Source organism: Salvia splendens, chromosome 21, assembly GCF_004379255.2.
Source record: "Salvia splendens isolate huo1 chromosome 21, SspV2, whole genome shotgun sequence".
Classification (NCBI taxonomy): domain Eukaryota; kingdom Viridiplantae; phylum Streptophyta; class Magnoliopsida; order Lamiales; family Lamiaceae; genus Salvia; species Salvia splendens.
In genome coordinates, this window is record NC_056052.1 from 17961550 (window position 1) to 17977881 (window position 16332).

Below are 16332 nucleotides of genomic sequence, written 5' to 3' on the forward strand. Positions count from 1 at the left end.
AACATAGATCGAGATCCAGCTGGGCAATGCTACGAGAGTGGCAGCCGTTGCAGTGGGAGACGTTTAATTACGTTTTTCTAGTGATAGAGTTTTAGTGTTGAACAATGTTTTGTTGATACCTTCGTTTAGAAGAAATTTAATTTCAGTTTCTAAACTTGTTTCTGATGGATATTCGATTTCATTTGATGATTCATGCATTATTAAGAAATGTGGTTCTTATATCTGTCGTGGTATCATGGAAAACAATCTTTACACTATAATGTCTACACATTATATGCAACATAAAACTGAATCTAACTCAACATCGAAAGTTTCTCGAAAAAGAAAATCTCCTTCTGTTTCAATGAACGAAACGTACTTATGGCACCTTAGACTTGGTCATGCTAACCCTACTAGGATTCAAGCGTTGGTAGACCAAGGTCTCCTTAAGGATCTAGAAATAGAACCTTATACAACTTGTGAATCATGTTTGGAAGGCAAGATGACTAAGAGACCATTTAAGGTCAAGGGCAATATGGCCAAGGAAGTAGTTGAGCTCGTTCATTCTGATGTGTGTGGTCCAATGACTACTCAAGCTAGAGACGGTTTTCAGTATTTCATCACCCTCATTGATGACTACTCGAAAGTTGGATATGTCTATTTGATGCGTCACAAGTCAGAATCTTTTAAAAAGTTCAAAGAATTCACGGCACTTGTGGAGACGCGACATGGTAAGACAATCAAGGCTCTACGGTCTGACCGTGGAGGCGAGTACCTTAGTAGTGAGTTCTTGGACTACTTATCAGAGGCGGGAATTGAATCCCAATTGACTGCGCCTGGCACACCCCAGTAGAACGGCGTAGCTGAACGAAGGAATAGAACCCTCTTAGAAATGGTTCGATCGATGATGAGTTATGCTAAGTTACCTATTTCGTTCTGGGGACACGCGTTGCTCACAACAAGCTATACCTTGAACAACTTACCATCCAAATCAGTACCTACAACACCACATGAGTTGTGGACTGGACGAAAATCAAGTCTAAGACATCTCAGAGTGTGGGGTTGTCCAGCACACGTGTTGGAGAAAGATCCAACGAAGTTGGAGTCTCGTACTGAGGTATGTTTGTTTGTAGGGTATCCCAGTGGAATGAAAGGCTATGAATTCTATAGTCTAAGAGATAAGAAGGTATTTGTTAGCACAAATGCTAAGTTCTTAGAAGAAGACTACGTCATAAATCATAAGCCCAGCAGTGAAGTAGCTCTTGAGGAACTAAGAGATACTTCAGTTTCCACAAGCAAAGAACCAATAACACAAGTACAATCTATACCTGAGATATCAACTTCTGTACCACAAATTGTAGAGCCTCGTCGTAGTGGGAGGGTTCCTCGTGAACCAGAAAGGTACATTGGTTTGGGTGAGTCATCTGACTTAGACCCAGACAGCAATATATCAGACCCATGGAACTTTAAAGAGGCGATGGCAGATTCGGATAGTCGTTCCTGGAAAGAAGGAATGGATTCTGAACTACAATCAATGATAGACAAAGACGTTAATGATTTATTAGTCCTACCAGAAGGTTGTACTGCCATTGGGAGCAAATAGATTTACAAATGCAAACGAGGACCTGACGGACGAGTTAAAGTCTTCAAAGCAAGACTAGTAGCTAAGGGTTATACCCAAAGAGAAGGTATCGATTACGATGAGACCTTTTCGCCAGTATCTATGCTCAAGTCAATCCGAATTCTTTTGTCTATCGTAACCTACATGGATTGGGAGGTATGACAGATGGACGTCAAGACAACTTTCCTAAATACAAGTCTTGAGGAGACCATCTACATGGAACAACCCGAGGGATATGTAGTCAAGGGCAAAGAACACATGGTGTGGAAGCTTAAGAAGGCCATTTATGGCCTCAAGCAAGCATCCCAATCATGGAATATGTGTTTTGACCAAACTGTTAAGTCTTTTGGCTTTGAGCAGTGCCCAGATGAGAGCTGCATGTACAAGAAAGTTGAAGGTAAGAATGTAGTGTTCATGGTACTATACGTAGATGACATATTGTTGATTGGAAACAGTAAGAAAATGTTGTCAGACGTAAGAGATTGGCTTTCAAGTCAATTTGAGATGAAAGATATGGGAGAAGCTGGACACATCCTAGGCATTAAAGTTCTTAGGAACCGCCAGAAAAGGATGTTGTGTCTATCTCTAGAATCTTACATCGATACGATAGTTAAACGTTTTAGTATGCAAGATTCCAAGAAAGGTTTTCTACCTTTTAGCCATGGAATCGCCCTATCTCAGGATATGTGTCCCAAAATACCTATTGAGATAGAAGCTATGACAAGGATCCATTATGCATCAGCTGTTGGGAGTCTCATGTATGCTATGTTATGCACAAGGCCCGATATTTGCTTTGGCGTTGGCATGGTAGCAAGATATCAGCCAAACCCTGGTCAAGGACACTGGATTGCGGTAAAGAAAATACTCAAGTATCCGAGAAGAACTAAGGAGTATTCTCTAGTTTACCAGGGATCCGAGATATATCATTTGGGTTACACTGATTCAGACTTTCAGTCTGATCGAGATTCGAGAAAATCAACCTCTGGATATGTGTTTACTTTAGGAGGTGGAGCCGTAATTTGGAAGAGTGTGAAGCAGAAATGCATCGCAGACTCTACCATGGAAGCTGAATATGTGGCAGCATCAGAAGCCGCAAAGGAAGCAGTATGATTCAAAAACTTTCTTATTGATTTGAATGTGATTTCGAGTATGCCCAAGAGCATCACTGTTTATTGTGATAATTCTGGTGTTGTGGCAAACTCAAGGAAACCACGAGCCCACAAGGCAAGCAAACACATAGAAAGGAAATATCACATCATTCGTGATATAGTGCGGAGATGAGACATTGAAGTGGTCAAGATCGCATGAGAAAACAACTTGGCAGATCCATTCACAAAGGCACTTCCAGCCAGGACGTTTGAACGTCACGTGAAAGGATTAGGTGTTCGATTGACTTAAACCTGCTTTCAGTATAAGTGGGAGGATTTTACAGTTTTGGTATACTCGAAAGCTGTTTTGAGTATAAGTGAGAGATTGTTAGAGTTTAGTATACTGAAAGCATCTTTCGAATGCTTGTATATGTAATAACTCTTTTATCCATTTGTTACTATTTTATGAGAAAGAATATTTTGTTACAATGTATTTTGCTTATGGATTGCTTATGTATTTATGAAATGTTGAAATGCGTTTTCCATTTAAATACATAGTTTAAGCAAAATGAGTCTAAGTCTTCTGCATAGTAGACGAGTTGTGAGCAGCGTTCACAGTAGGTAACTTGTCGGTTCTTGCAGTAGGAAAATTGTTTCACAACCTAGATAGGCTTTGACCACCTATCGTGAAAGGTTGCGACGTCAGTCCGAAAGTTTTCTTACCTACGGAAATGAATGACGTCGGTGTGGTATAGCACTGAAAGGATCAAACAGTGAGATAATTCTTTCTTGGCTATTTACTGAAAGACGGGGTCTCGGTGATTGTCGTTTCTTAATCATTGTTGACATAACATTGAGCAAACAATATTAATTGAAAACTACTTTGATTTATCAAATGGTGAGGGAATTTTGTTGCCCAAGAATCCTGATAGATTAGGTAATGATCATTAATGTCTAAGTGGTGCTAGTATTGTTATTGCAATGAATCGTATGCAGGGAGAGGCCAGTATGATAATATCCTCTAGAGGTGTTTAGAAAAAGGATTTATTATTCATAAAACTGGCCAGTTGGAATTTATTCTATGAATAATATACAATGTTTCTAAACTAGACCACTCTTGGAAAAAGAAATTAATTAATAATAGTCAGATATCAGACTTGATATTAATTCATGGATATTTATATCTTTAACACGGGAAATGATTTAATTAAAGAGCAAGTCCCGGAATACTCGTAATTTCGGTTTGGACGGGCAGTCAATATTATATCTATAGTGGATGATAATAATATATAAGTTTGGGCTTGAACTAAATTGCTTTTAATTTAATTAGTGAAAGCCTGAACCGTGGCCCAATCCAATCATCCACAGATCCCTGGCCTGGCCCAAAATAATTAACTTAATATAAAAGGGAGAAGAAGAGAAGACAGAATTATTAATTCTACCGTAAAAATTCGATATCTACAATCTGTAGAGAGAAAAATATCGATTTTAGGGTTCTTCTTCCGTTGAGATTTCTGTCTTCAATTCTTCTCCAGCTTTTGAGGATTTGACAAGCTTTTCCCACACAAAGGTCAAATTCGAGGTAAAAGGGAACAGATCAGAAGGTCTATGGTTGAGATAAATTGAATAAGGTGATTGAATTCAACTCTTGAATTCATACGGTATGTTGTATTTAATTGCATATATTCAGTACAGTCTGTGATTATATGCTTGTTGTAAACAAGTTTCTAGTATACAATCGGATAAAAGCATGTTTAGATGTAAATTTTTCAATCAAACTAAATAGATTTCCGCTGCAAAACCAACAAGACAATGAAAACATATAAACTAAAGCAAATAAAACCCAAATGTTGAATCCTTGTAGCCGTGATGTAAACTTGAATCCTTCTTCAACCCCTTGCACAATGAAGTACTATAACTTTTAAGCACTGGAAATATTCGGCAAAGAGAAGATCCTTTTTGATGAAGCATTGGGAGGTATTTATAGAGAGAAAATCGCACCCCTCAAACAAGGAAAATGGTTGTAAATTATGGTAAATCTTGGAAAGAAAGTAGGGCAAAAACTGCTCGCTGCTTTTTCCCAGCGGGCCGCTACACCTTAGCCAGTGGTCGCTGTGGGTTGGTCCTAGGCTTCTTACTCTTGGGCAGCGGTCGCTGGCTATCATCCCATAACTCTCTGGACACTTTGTAGCGGTCACCACGCACTTCCCATTGGTCGCTGGGCGTGTCTTGTTATTCATGCACAACTTTCCCGGAGCGGGCCGCTACTGACTTAGCGGTCGTTGGGTGCCGGCGGTGTTTCAGCGGCCTCTGGACATGCAGAACAACACCAAATTTCCAACTTCGCATTTTGACTCCCTTTTTAGGCTCAAATATGCACATTTCTCATAAAACATGTCAAAAATACCAAAATAGATAAAAATATGCAAATAATGGACATGTAATGCAACTTTGATATTCAAAACGGACCAAATAATGGCCTTAAAATCGTGCAAAATCCGAGCATATCAGCCGGCACGAGATTTTAAGAGTTATTGGTTAATGTGTTTAATAAGGGAGAGAAAAGATGAGTGTAAGTACTAAAATAGAGAGAGAAAGAAAGATAAATATTTTAATAGGAGTAAGAAAAAATGGCTAGAAGTATTAGTTGGAGAGAAAAGGTTACCAAAAAAGGAAATGTATCATCTTATTGAGGACAAACTAAAAAGGAAAACGTGTCATGTAAAGTGGGACAAAGGGAGATATTGGTTTGTTTGATTGATTGAACATTTTCTACCCATAATCAAATTCTTGTGATTTGTTTCCGTCCAACAAACAGAAAGACATTCCAACCGGTAAAAAACGGATTTTCATGTTTCTCTTGAGCTTTAGATTTTAAATTTAGTGTATTCACCATTTTCATGTCTATTCAAAACCTACTGTGTGTGAGAGTGTGAGATAGAGAGTTACATGTATTTGGAGTTTGAACTTGTGATGATGGAGCTTTTTCTCCTTGATTGAAACATAACCATAATAGTCGTAAATATGTGTATGAATTTATGATTAAGATTAGTTATGAAATGAATGCAAGATACTTACTGATTTGAATTTGACAAGTGTTCTCAAAATTTGAAGCTTTCGGCGCAATGCAATTCTACGGTGTTTTTTACTGCATGTCACTGTATATGTGTGTGCGCTTGTTTATTAGATATTTATTGATTGACATGTACATACAAATAAAATGTGTTAATTATCATTTATAATAATGCAGACTATCAATGGCGCAACTAGATCAACCAAAGTTGACATTGTTTGAGTTATGTTGGGATCAATTCGTCATCTGAATATTGATAAATTCGATAGTTTATGTTTGGATCAATATTACAAAGATGTGAGTCATCATGTTTCCCATTTTTTTTTTCTGTGGAACGCACGTGCTCAATTCAAAGCTCCACATACATGGTATATGGATCCCTTCTATCATGTTTAAGGATTCCTTCTTAGAATGAGCGATTTAATAAAATAATTATAAACTGATTGTCATGTTTCTTTTGAGCTTTAGTTTTTAATTTTGTGTATTCACCATTTTCATGTTCATCCAGACCTACTGTGTGTGAGAGTGTGAGATAGAGAATTACATGTATTTGGAGTTTGAACTTGTGATGATGGAGCTTTTTTCCTTGATTGAAACATAACCATAATAGTCGTAAATATGTGTATGAATTTATGATTAATATTAGTTTCTAAAATGAATGCAAGATGCTTACTGATTTGAATTTGGCAAGTGTTCTCAAAATTTGAAGCTTTCGGCGCAATGCAATTCTCTGGTGTTTTTTTACTACGTGTCATTGTATATGTGTGTGCTTGTTTATTAGATATTTATTGATTGACATTTACATACAAATAAAAAGTGTTAATTATCATTTTTAGTAATGCAGATTATCAATGGCGCAACAAGATCAACCAAAGTTGACATTGTTTCAGAGCTACGTTGGGATCAATTCGCCATCTAAGTATTGATAAATTCGATAGTGTGTGTTTGGATCAATATTACAAAGACGCGGGTCATCATGTTTCCCATTTATTGTCTGTGGAACGCACGTGCTCGATTTAAAGCTATGGTACATGGTATATGGATTCCTTCTATCATATTTAAGGATCCCTTCTTAAAATGAGCGATTTAATAAAATAATTATAAATTGATTTTCTTGTTTCCCTTGAGCTTTAGTTTTTTAATTTAGTGTATTCACCATTTTCATGTTCATCCCGAACTACTGTGTGTGAGAGTGTGAGATAGAGAATTACACGTATTTGGAGTTTGAACTTGTGATGATGGAGCTCTTTTCTCCTTGATTGAAACATAACCATAATAGTTGAAATATGTGTATGAATTTATGATTAAGATTAGTTTAGAAATTAATGCAAGATGCTTACTGATTTGGATTTGGCACGTGTTCTCAAAATTTGAAGCTTTCGGCGCAATGCAATTCTACGGTTTTTTTACTGCATGACATTGTATATGTGTGTGCTCTTGTTTATTAGATATTTATTGATTGACATGTACATACAAATAAAATGTGTTAATTATCATTTATAATAATGCAGACTATCAATGGCGCAACTAGATCAACCAAAGTTGACATTGTTTCAGAGCTATGTTGGGATCAATTCGTCATCTGAATATTGAGAAATTCGATAGTGTATGTTTGGATCAATATTACAAAGACGCGGGTCATCATGTTTTCCATTTTTTGTCTGTGGAACGTACATGCTCGATTCAAAGCTCCATATACCATGTATATGGATCCCTTCTATCATATTTAAGAATCCCTTCTTAAAATGAGCGATTTAATAAAATGATTATAAACTGATTTTCATGTTTCTCTTGAGCTTTAGTTTTTTAATTTAGTGTATTCACCATTTTCATGTTCATCCAGACCTAATGTGTGTGAGAGTGTGACATAGAGAATTACATGTATTTGGAGTTTGAACTGTGATGATGGAGCTTTTTCTCCTTGATTGAAACATAACCATAATAGTTGTAAATATGTGTATGAATTTATGTTTAAGATTAATTTATGAAATGAATCCAAGATGCTTACTAATTTGGATTTGTCAAGTGTTCTCAAAATTTGAAGCTCTCGGCGCAATGCAATTCTCCGATGTTTTTTACTGCATGTCATTGTATATGTGTGTGTGCTTGTTTATTAGATATTTATTGATTGACATTTACATACAAATAAAAAGTGTTAATTATCATTTTTAGTAATGCAGATTATCAATGGCGCAACAAGATCAACCAAAGTTGACATTGTTTCAGAGCTACGTTGGGATCAATTCGCCATCTAAGTATTGATAAATTCGATAGTGTGTGTTTGGATCAATATTACAAAGACGCGGGTCATCATGTTTCCCATTTATTGTCTGTGGAACGCACGTGCTCGATTTAAAGCTATGGTACATGGTATATGGATCCCTTCTATCATATTTAAGGATCCCTTCTTAAAATGAGCGATTTAATAAAATAATTATAAACTGATTTTCATGTTTCTCTTGAGCTTTAGTTTTTTAATTTTATATACTCACCATTTTCATGTTCATCCAGACCTAATGTGGGTGAGAGTGTGAGATAGAGTATTACATGTATTTGGAGTTTGAACTTGTGATGATGGAGCTTTTTCTCCTTGATTGAAACATAACCATAATAGTTGAAATATGTGTATGAATTTATGATTAAGATTAGTTTAGAAATGAATGCAAGATGCTTACTGATTTGGATTTGGCACGTGTTCTCAAAATTTGAAGTTTTCGGCGCAATGCAATTCTACGGTGTTTTTTACTGCATGTCATTGTATATGTGTGTGCGCTTGTTTATTAGATATTTATTGATTGACATGTACATACAAATAAAATGTGTTAATTGTCATTTATAATAATGCAGACTATCAATGGCGCAACTAGATCAACCAAAGTTGACATTGTTTCAGAGCTATGTTGGTATCAATTCGTCATCTGAATATTGATAAATTCGATAGTGTATGTTTGGATCAATATTACAAAGGCGCGGGTCATCATGTTTTCCATTTTTTGTCTGTGGAACGTACATGCTCGATTCAAAGCTCCATATACATGGTATATGGATCCCTTCTATCATATTTAAGAATCCCTTCTTAAAATGAGCGATTTAATAAAATGATTATAAACTGATTTTCATGTTTCTCTTGAGCTTTAGTTTTTTAATTTAGTGTATTCACCATTTTCATGTTCATCCAGACCTAATGTGTGTGAGAGTGTGACATAGAGAATTACATGTATTTGGAGTTTGAACTGTGATGATGGAGCTTTTTCTCCTTGATTGAAACATAACCATAATAGTTGTAAATATGTGTATGAATTTATGTTTAAGATTAATTTATGAAATGAATCCAAGATGCTTACTAATTTGGATTTGTCAAGTGTTCTCAAAATTTGAAGCTCTCGGCGCAATGCAATTCTCCGATGTTTTTTACTGCATGTCATTGTATATGTGTGTGTGCTTGTTTATTAGATATTTATTGATTGACATTTACATACAAATAAAAAGTGTTAATTATCATTTTTAGTAATGCAGATTATCAATGGCGCAACAAGATCAACCAAAGTTGACATTGTTTCAGAGCTACGTTGGGATCAATTCGCCATCTAAGTATTGATAAATTCGATAGTGTGTGTTTGGATCAATATTACAAAGACGCGGGTCATCATGTTTCCCATTTATTGTCTGTGGAACGCACGTGCTCGATTTAAAGCTATGGTACATGGTATATGGATCCCTTCTATCATATTTAAGGATCCCTTCTTAAAATGAGCGATTTAATAAAATAATTATAAACTGATTTTCATGTTTCTCTTGAGCTTTAGTTTTTTAATTTTATATACTCACCATTTTCATGTTCATCCAGACCTAATGTGGGTGAGAGTGTGAGATAGAGTATTACATGTATTTGGAGTTTGAACTTGTGATGATGGAGCTTTTTCTCCTTGATTGAAACATAACCATAATAGTTGAAATATGTGTATGAATTTATGATTAAGATTAGTTTAGAAATGAATGCAAGATGCTTACTGATTTGGATTTGGCACGTGTTCTCAAAATTTGAAGTTTTCGGCGCAATGCAATTCTACGGTGTTTTTTACTGCATGTCATTGTATATGTGTGTGCGCTTGTTTATTAGATATTTATTGATTGACATGTACATACAAATAAAATGTGTTAATTGTCATTTATAATAATGCAGACTATCAATGGCGCAACTAGATCAACCAAAGTTGACATTGTTTCAGAGCTATGTTGGTATCAATTCGTCATCTGAATATTGATAAATTCGATAGTGTATGTTTGGATCAATATTACAAAGGCGCGGGTCATCATGTTTTCCATTTTTTGTCTGTGGAACGTACATGCTCGATTCAAAGCTCCATATACATGGTATATGGATCCCTTCTATCATATTTAAGAATCCCTTCTTAAAATGAGCGATTTAATAAAATGATTATAAACTGATTTTCATGTTTCTCTTGAGCTTTAGTTTTTTAATTTAGTGTATTCACCATTTTCATGTTCATCCAGACCTAATGTGTGTGAGAGTGTGACATAGAGAATTACATGTATTTGGAGTTTGAACTGTGATGATGGAGCTTTTTCTCCTTGATTGAAACATAACCATAATAGTTGTAAATATGTGTATGAATTTATGTTTAAGATTAGTTTATGAAATGAATCCAAGACGCTTACTAATTTGGATTTGTCAAGTGTTCTCAATATTTGAAGCTCTCGGCGCAATGCAATTCTCCGGTGTTTTTTACTGCATGTCATTGTATATGTGTGTGTGCTTGTTTATTAGATATTTATTGAGTGACATGTACATACAAATAAAAAGTGTTAATTATCATTTTTAGTAATGCAGACTATCAATGGCGCAACAAGATCAACCAAAGCTGACATTGTTTCAGAGCTATGTTGGGATCAATTCGCCATCTGAATATTGATAAATTTGACAGTATATGTTTGGATCATTATTACAAAGACGCGGGTTATCATGTTTCCTATTTTTTGTCTGTGGAACGCACGTGCTCGATTCAAAGCTCCATATACATGGTATATGGATCCCTTCTATCATATTTAAGGATCCCTTCTTAAAATGAGCGATTTAATAAAATAATTATAAACTGATTTTCATGTTTCTCTTGAGCTTTAGTTTTTTAATTTTATGTACTCACCATTTTCATGTTCATCCAGACCTAATGTGGGTGAGAGTGTGAGATAGAGTATTACATGTATTTGGAGTTTGAACTTGTGATGATGGAGCTTTTTCTCCTTGATTGAAACATAACCATAATAGTTGTAAATATGTGTATGAATTTATGTTTAAGATTAGTTTATGAAATGAATACAAGATGTTTACTGATTTGGATTTGTCAAGTGTTCTCAAAATTTGAAGCTTTCGGCGCAATGCAATTCTCCGGTGTTTTTTACAACATCTCATTGGACGGATAAAGTATATAAAACCAAAAATTGAGAGCGTTTCAGAATTTATTGCGAGAGTTTCAGAATTCACGCTTACATTCCCACAAACTCGACAGAAATCTGCATGTGATAAATCAAAACCAAATTTATCATACTAACACAATGAAACGTGGAAATGCCCTCCAAGTGTTTGATGAAATGCCTGAACGAAAAACGCCAATCACATCGGCGTTTTTCAACGTACATGCAATACGACGACACATACATTGTAAAACGCCAATACGGGTGGCGTTTTCACTTAAAACACGCCAACGAGGTCGGCTTTTTTCCCATTTATGGAATAGATAACAAAATGGGTACATTTACGTTATTTTAAAGGAAAAGTAGCCTATAAACCCGATTTCCTCCAGAATATTATTATCAGCTACTACAATAAAATAATATTGTCTGTCCGTCCAATCCCAAATTATAAGTAATTCAGGCTTTACCTCTTTAATTTATTATTTCCCGTGTTTAAGATATAAATATCCATTAATTAATTTAAGTCTGCTATTTGACTTTAATTAATTAATATCTTTTTTCAAGAGTTGTCTAGTTCAATTTTATTTATTATTCTGGAATAAATTCCAATCAGTCGGGTTTCTTTATAATAAAACCTTTTTTTCGAACACCTCATGAGGATATTATCAAACTGGACTCACCCGGAACACGATTCATTGCAATAACAATACTAGCACCTTTTAGACATTGATCACTACTACCTAAGATATCAGGATTCTGGATTGCGAAAAATTTGTACCATTTGATAAATCAAAGTAATGCATAATCAATATCATATGCTCAATGTTATGTCAACAATGATTAAGAAATAACAATCACTGAGATCTCGTCTTTCAGTAAATAACAAGAAAGATTTATCTCAATGTTAGATCATTCAGTGCTATACCACACCAGTGTCGTTTATTTCCTAAGGTAAGGAAACATGCGGATTTACACTGCAACCTTTCACGATAGGTAGCCAAAGCCTATCTAAGTTGTGAAATTCTATTTCTCTTCTACAAAGGGCCGACTGCGTCACTTTCTGTGAACGTCGTTCACGACCAATCTACTATGCAGAAGAATTAGACTTGTTTGCTTCTTATGCATTTAAATGTTTGCGAAACATCTTATAATTGCATAAGCAAACATCAATGCGATAAAATTACTTCTCGCCTTGGGTTAGTGGATTGTAGATTTTATTGTATACAAACAATTCTATCCGTGCAACATGCTTCAAATATGCTTTTCAGTATACTAATCCTAACATAAGGATCTTTTTGCTGCATAATTCCAGAGCAAGACTACTTTGAGAGTGCTACATTGTGCATCAAGTTCAAGGCGTTTGAAGAAGAATTCAAGAGAAGATCAAGGCTACAAGGATTCAACCTTTGGGTTTTATTACTTTAGTCTTATATTTTCATTGTTTTCCCTACCAACTATGTGTTTAGATTATTCAATCATGTGTAACTAAACTCATAGAATTCCAGAGATATGTTAGTAACGACTTTGGTTATACAATTTCTTTTTATTTAATATCCGTTTTGTTCATTATTTCGCTTCTATTCTAAGTGTTGGATAATTGCTTCACGTTTGAGCGACACATTCTGTAATGATCTTTTGGCTAGCTACATAATCGTGAGAGGAGGTTGGCAAGCTAGAAGAGCTTGGTTGAGGATGCAGCGGACAAATATCAAGACAAATTCATACAACTAGATAGGGATGTCAATCGGGCCGGCCCGTCGGGTTTCGGGCCAACCCTACTCGGGTTGCGGGTCAATCGGGTGAGGGCTAATCGGGTTGTGATTTCTTTCGGGTTATAAAAGTTCAACCCTAACCCTAAAAGCTCGGGTTTCGGGCTAGCCCAGCGGGTTAATCGGGTTGCTTCCGATAATATTAACATGCGATCAATCCAATAAATAATGATTAAAATTAGTTATAATCATATAATGTAAAATATTTAATTATGATATATTTGAGATATATGCTTAAACTCAATCATAAACATGATCAAATACTAATATTTGAGATATTTCACGGAATTTTAATTCATGTTTTAGAAATTTAAATATTTTTTAACGAATTTGAAGTTTTTAATTTATTAATCAATTATTATATTAATATAAATTCAATATATAGTTTGTATATTTAATATAAATTCGAAAGTTGTTTTTTAGTTATCTATATTATAAAATTAATCTATTAAGTGTCGAATTAGGAGTAAAAAAAATTGAATAATAGAAATTTTATCGGGTTTTGGGGCAGTCCATCGGGTTTTCGGGTCTGGTCCTAACGGGTTGCGAGTTAATCGGGTGCGGGCTAATCGGGTTTTGATTTTATAGGGCTAGAAATTTCCAGCCATAACCCTATAAATTTGGCGGGCTATTCGGACCAACCCACGTGTTACGGGCTATATTGACATCCCTACAACTAGAGATGATGACGCAGTGTTTTGGACATTCGAAAAATTATACACCAAAGAAAGATTCCCTTAGAATTAGTAGGCTGCTAATTTATCATCTTTCATTTTGGTCTTTTCTTTTGAAATAAAAAATCCAAATTTCATTTTCAATTCTTATCAGAGTATTTTAAATTTGCGTTATTTATTTGCAGATTGGATTCGTTTTCGTATCAAAAAATGCTAATCCTGAATTTATAAATTGAAACGTATCAAGTGTTATGTTTAGGGGTTTTGCTCTTGTTTTTCCTCTTTTTTTTAATTAAAAAAGGTTACTACAAGTAGCATTTTTTATGATTTTGTTAAAGCTAAGATTACCCCAACTTAAAAAAAAAGAGAGGGATGATGATGATGATGATGATGATGATGATGATGATGATGATGATGATGATGATGATGATGATGATGATGATGATGATGATGATGATGATGATGATGATGATGATGATGATGATGATGATGATGATGATGATGATGATGATGATGATGATGATGATGATGATGATGATGATGATGATGATGATGATGATGATGATGATGATGATGATGATGATGATGATGATGATGATGATGATGATGATGATGATGATGATGATGATGATGATGATGATGATGATGATGATGATGATGATGATGATGATGATGATGATGATGATGATGGACGAAACGGCAACTAAGCTCTAAGAGCATCCGCTACAATAGCCCGATCAAAGCTCCATCTCATCCAACTGAGACGAGCCGAACACGGAACCCAAAGCCACATGCACATGTGAAGTGGGGATTGAGAACGCGCGACAACCCCCTCCCCCCATATTGTGCAGCGGCGAGTGGGCGTTGTTTATAGCCATTGATTCTTTAATTTTTTTCTAAAAAAATCAGAAAAAAAATTAAATTCAATAGAAAATTTTTCCGCTTCTCCAAATATAATCATTTATAACTTTTTTTTACCTATTTTTCATATTTTTTTATACTCCTATTCATCCCAAAATCATCTATAAATATTATTTTCATCAAACTCTACATTTTCATTCTCTCACTCATTTTTCTCTCCAAGTTTTCATTATCAATTATGGTGGCTGACTAACCACCACCATCATATAGTCGGAATTTGTGGAATGTGCTGTCGCCAGATTTATTGACTCTGGATACCCAAGGCTCGACGACGATGTTGGCAAACATGCAGTGCGAGGGGAGCTATACGAGTCGACACCATACAACTTAATGTTGGCAAACTCCGCAAAAGAGACTAAAAAAATTATTCGAAGTGTGAGTCGCCATTTCAGAAGATTCGATCAACAAAACCGGAAGTTTTTTTGGGATAAAGTGACTGAAACCTACAATGGTATTTGTGTTGAAGTTTGTTGCCTACAAACTTTGATTTTGTCAAATTTTCTTATCCCACATCGGTGGGGAGTAAGAGCATCCACAACCGTGTTCTTGCCAGCGGCACGGTTGTGGGCCCGGGCGGTACTATTCATGCCTGCTCTCTGGCAAGAGCACAACACCCACAATTGTGCTCTTCCGCAAGGACGAGCACAATTAATTTAATATTCAATTAAACATAAACATTTCCATAATACTAAAATTCATTAAAAAATCACAATAAATATTACAAAATACAAATAAAATAAAAAAGACATAATTAAAATCCTAAAAATTAAAAATTACATAATTAAAATACTAAAAATTAAAAATTACATAATTATTGGCTAATATTACCCGAGGAAGACTACTCATCCGGCGGCAACAACCCCAATTGTTTTTGGAGACCCACTATCATGCCCTCGTGCGTTTGAAGTTGCGTGGGGGTCATAGTTGACCTATCGGCCATATTGAGTTGGGCAAAAAGGGCCCACACCGAGTTGTTCGGGGGTGGAGGTGGAACATAGGGTGCGGGTTCGGGGGCGGGGGCCGATGGAGTCGCGGAGCGCCGGCGCTCGGCCGCCGCCTTCTTCCTTCCTTGCGGTCGGCGTTGGGAACCGCTTGGTCCGGCGTCGGGGCTACCCAAGTTAGCTCCGGCGAGTTGGCTAGCCACTTCTTCGGAGCCGGAGTCGGATAGGGATACCGACCTTGACCGTTTGGAGGAGCCGCTAGAGGAGGATGTTACGCCTCCCAGATACCTAGGGTGGAACCGCGTTTCCTGCCAAACGTTGAGGTACTTGAACGACTTACCGTTCATGGATAGGTATGTGCTCAGCGCCGCAGTGATGATGTCGACCTCGCTCCGGCCGCTCCCGGCATTCCGCGACTCCTGGAAGAAATAGCCATTGAACTTGCCAATTTCGTCGTTGGCTCGGCCGATGCAGTTGCGCACCATACTCTCGTTGCGCTCGATCGTTCCCGGCGGCCGGTTTGCATTGTAACGGCGAGATACGCGCCACCAAAAGTGATCGCCCGATTGGTTCGTGCCAACCGCCGCATCTTCGGAGATTTCGAAGTACGCCTTGAACAATTTATCCATCTCCGCCGGCGTGTACGGTGTGCGGACACCGCTTCCACGAGTAGGAGCTTGCGGAGGTTGGGAGGGGGCGGTCGGCCTAGGCTCCGGTGCCCACCCGTATCGTCCTTTGGAGGCACCTTGGTCGTCGATTGGGTATGGACGGTAGCCACCCGGAACGGCCGAATCTTGGGTTTGAGGAGAGGCCGAATATTCCGTTTCCGGACT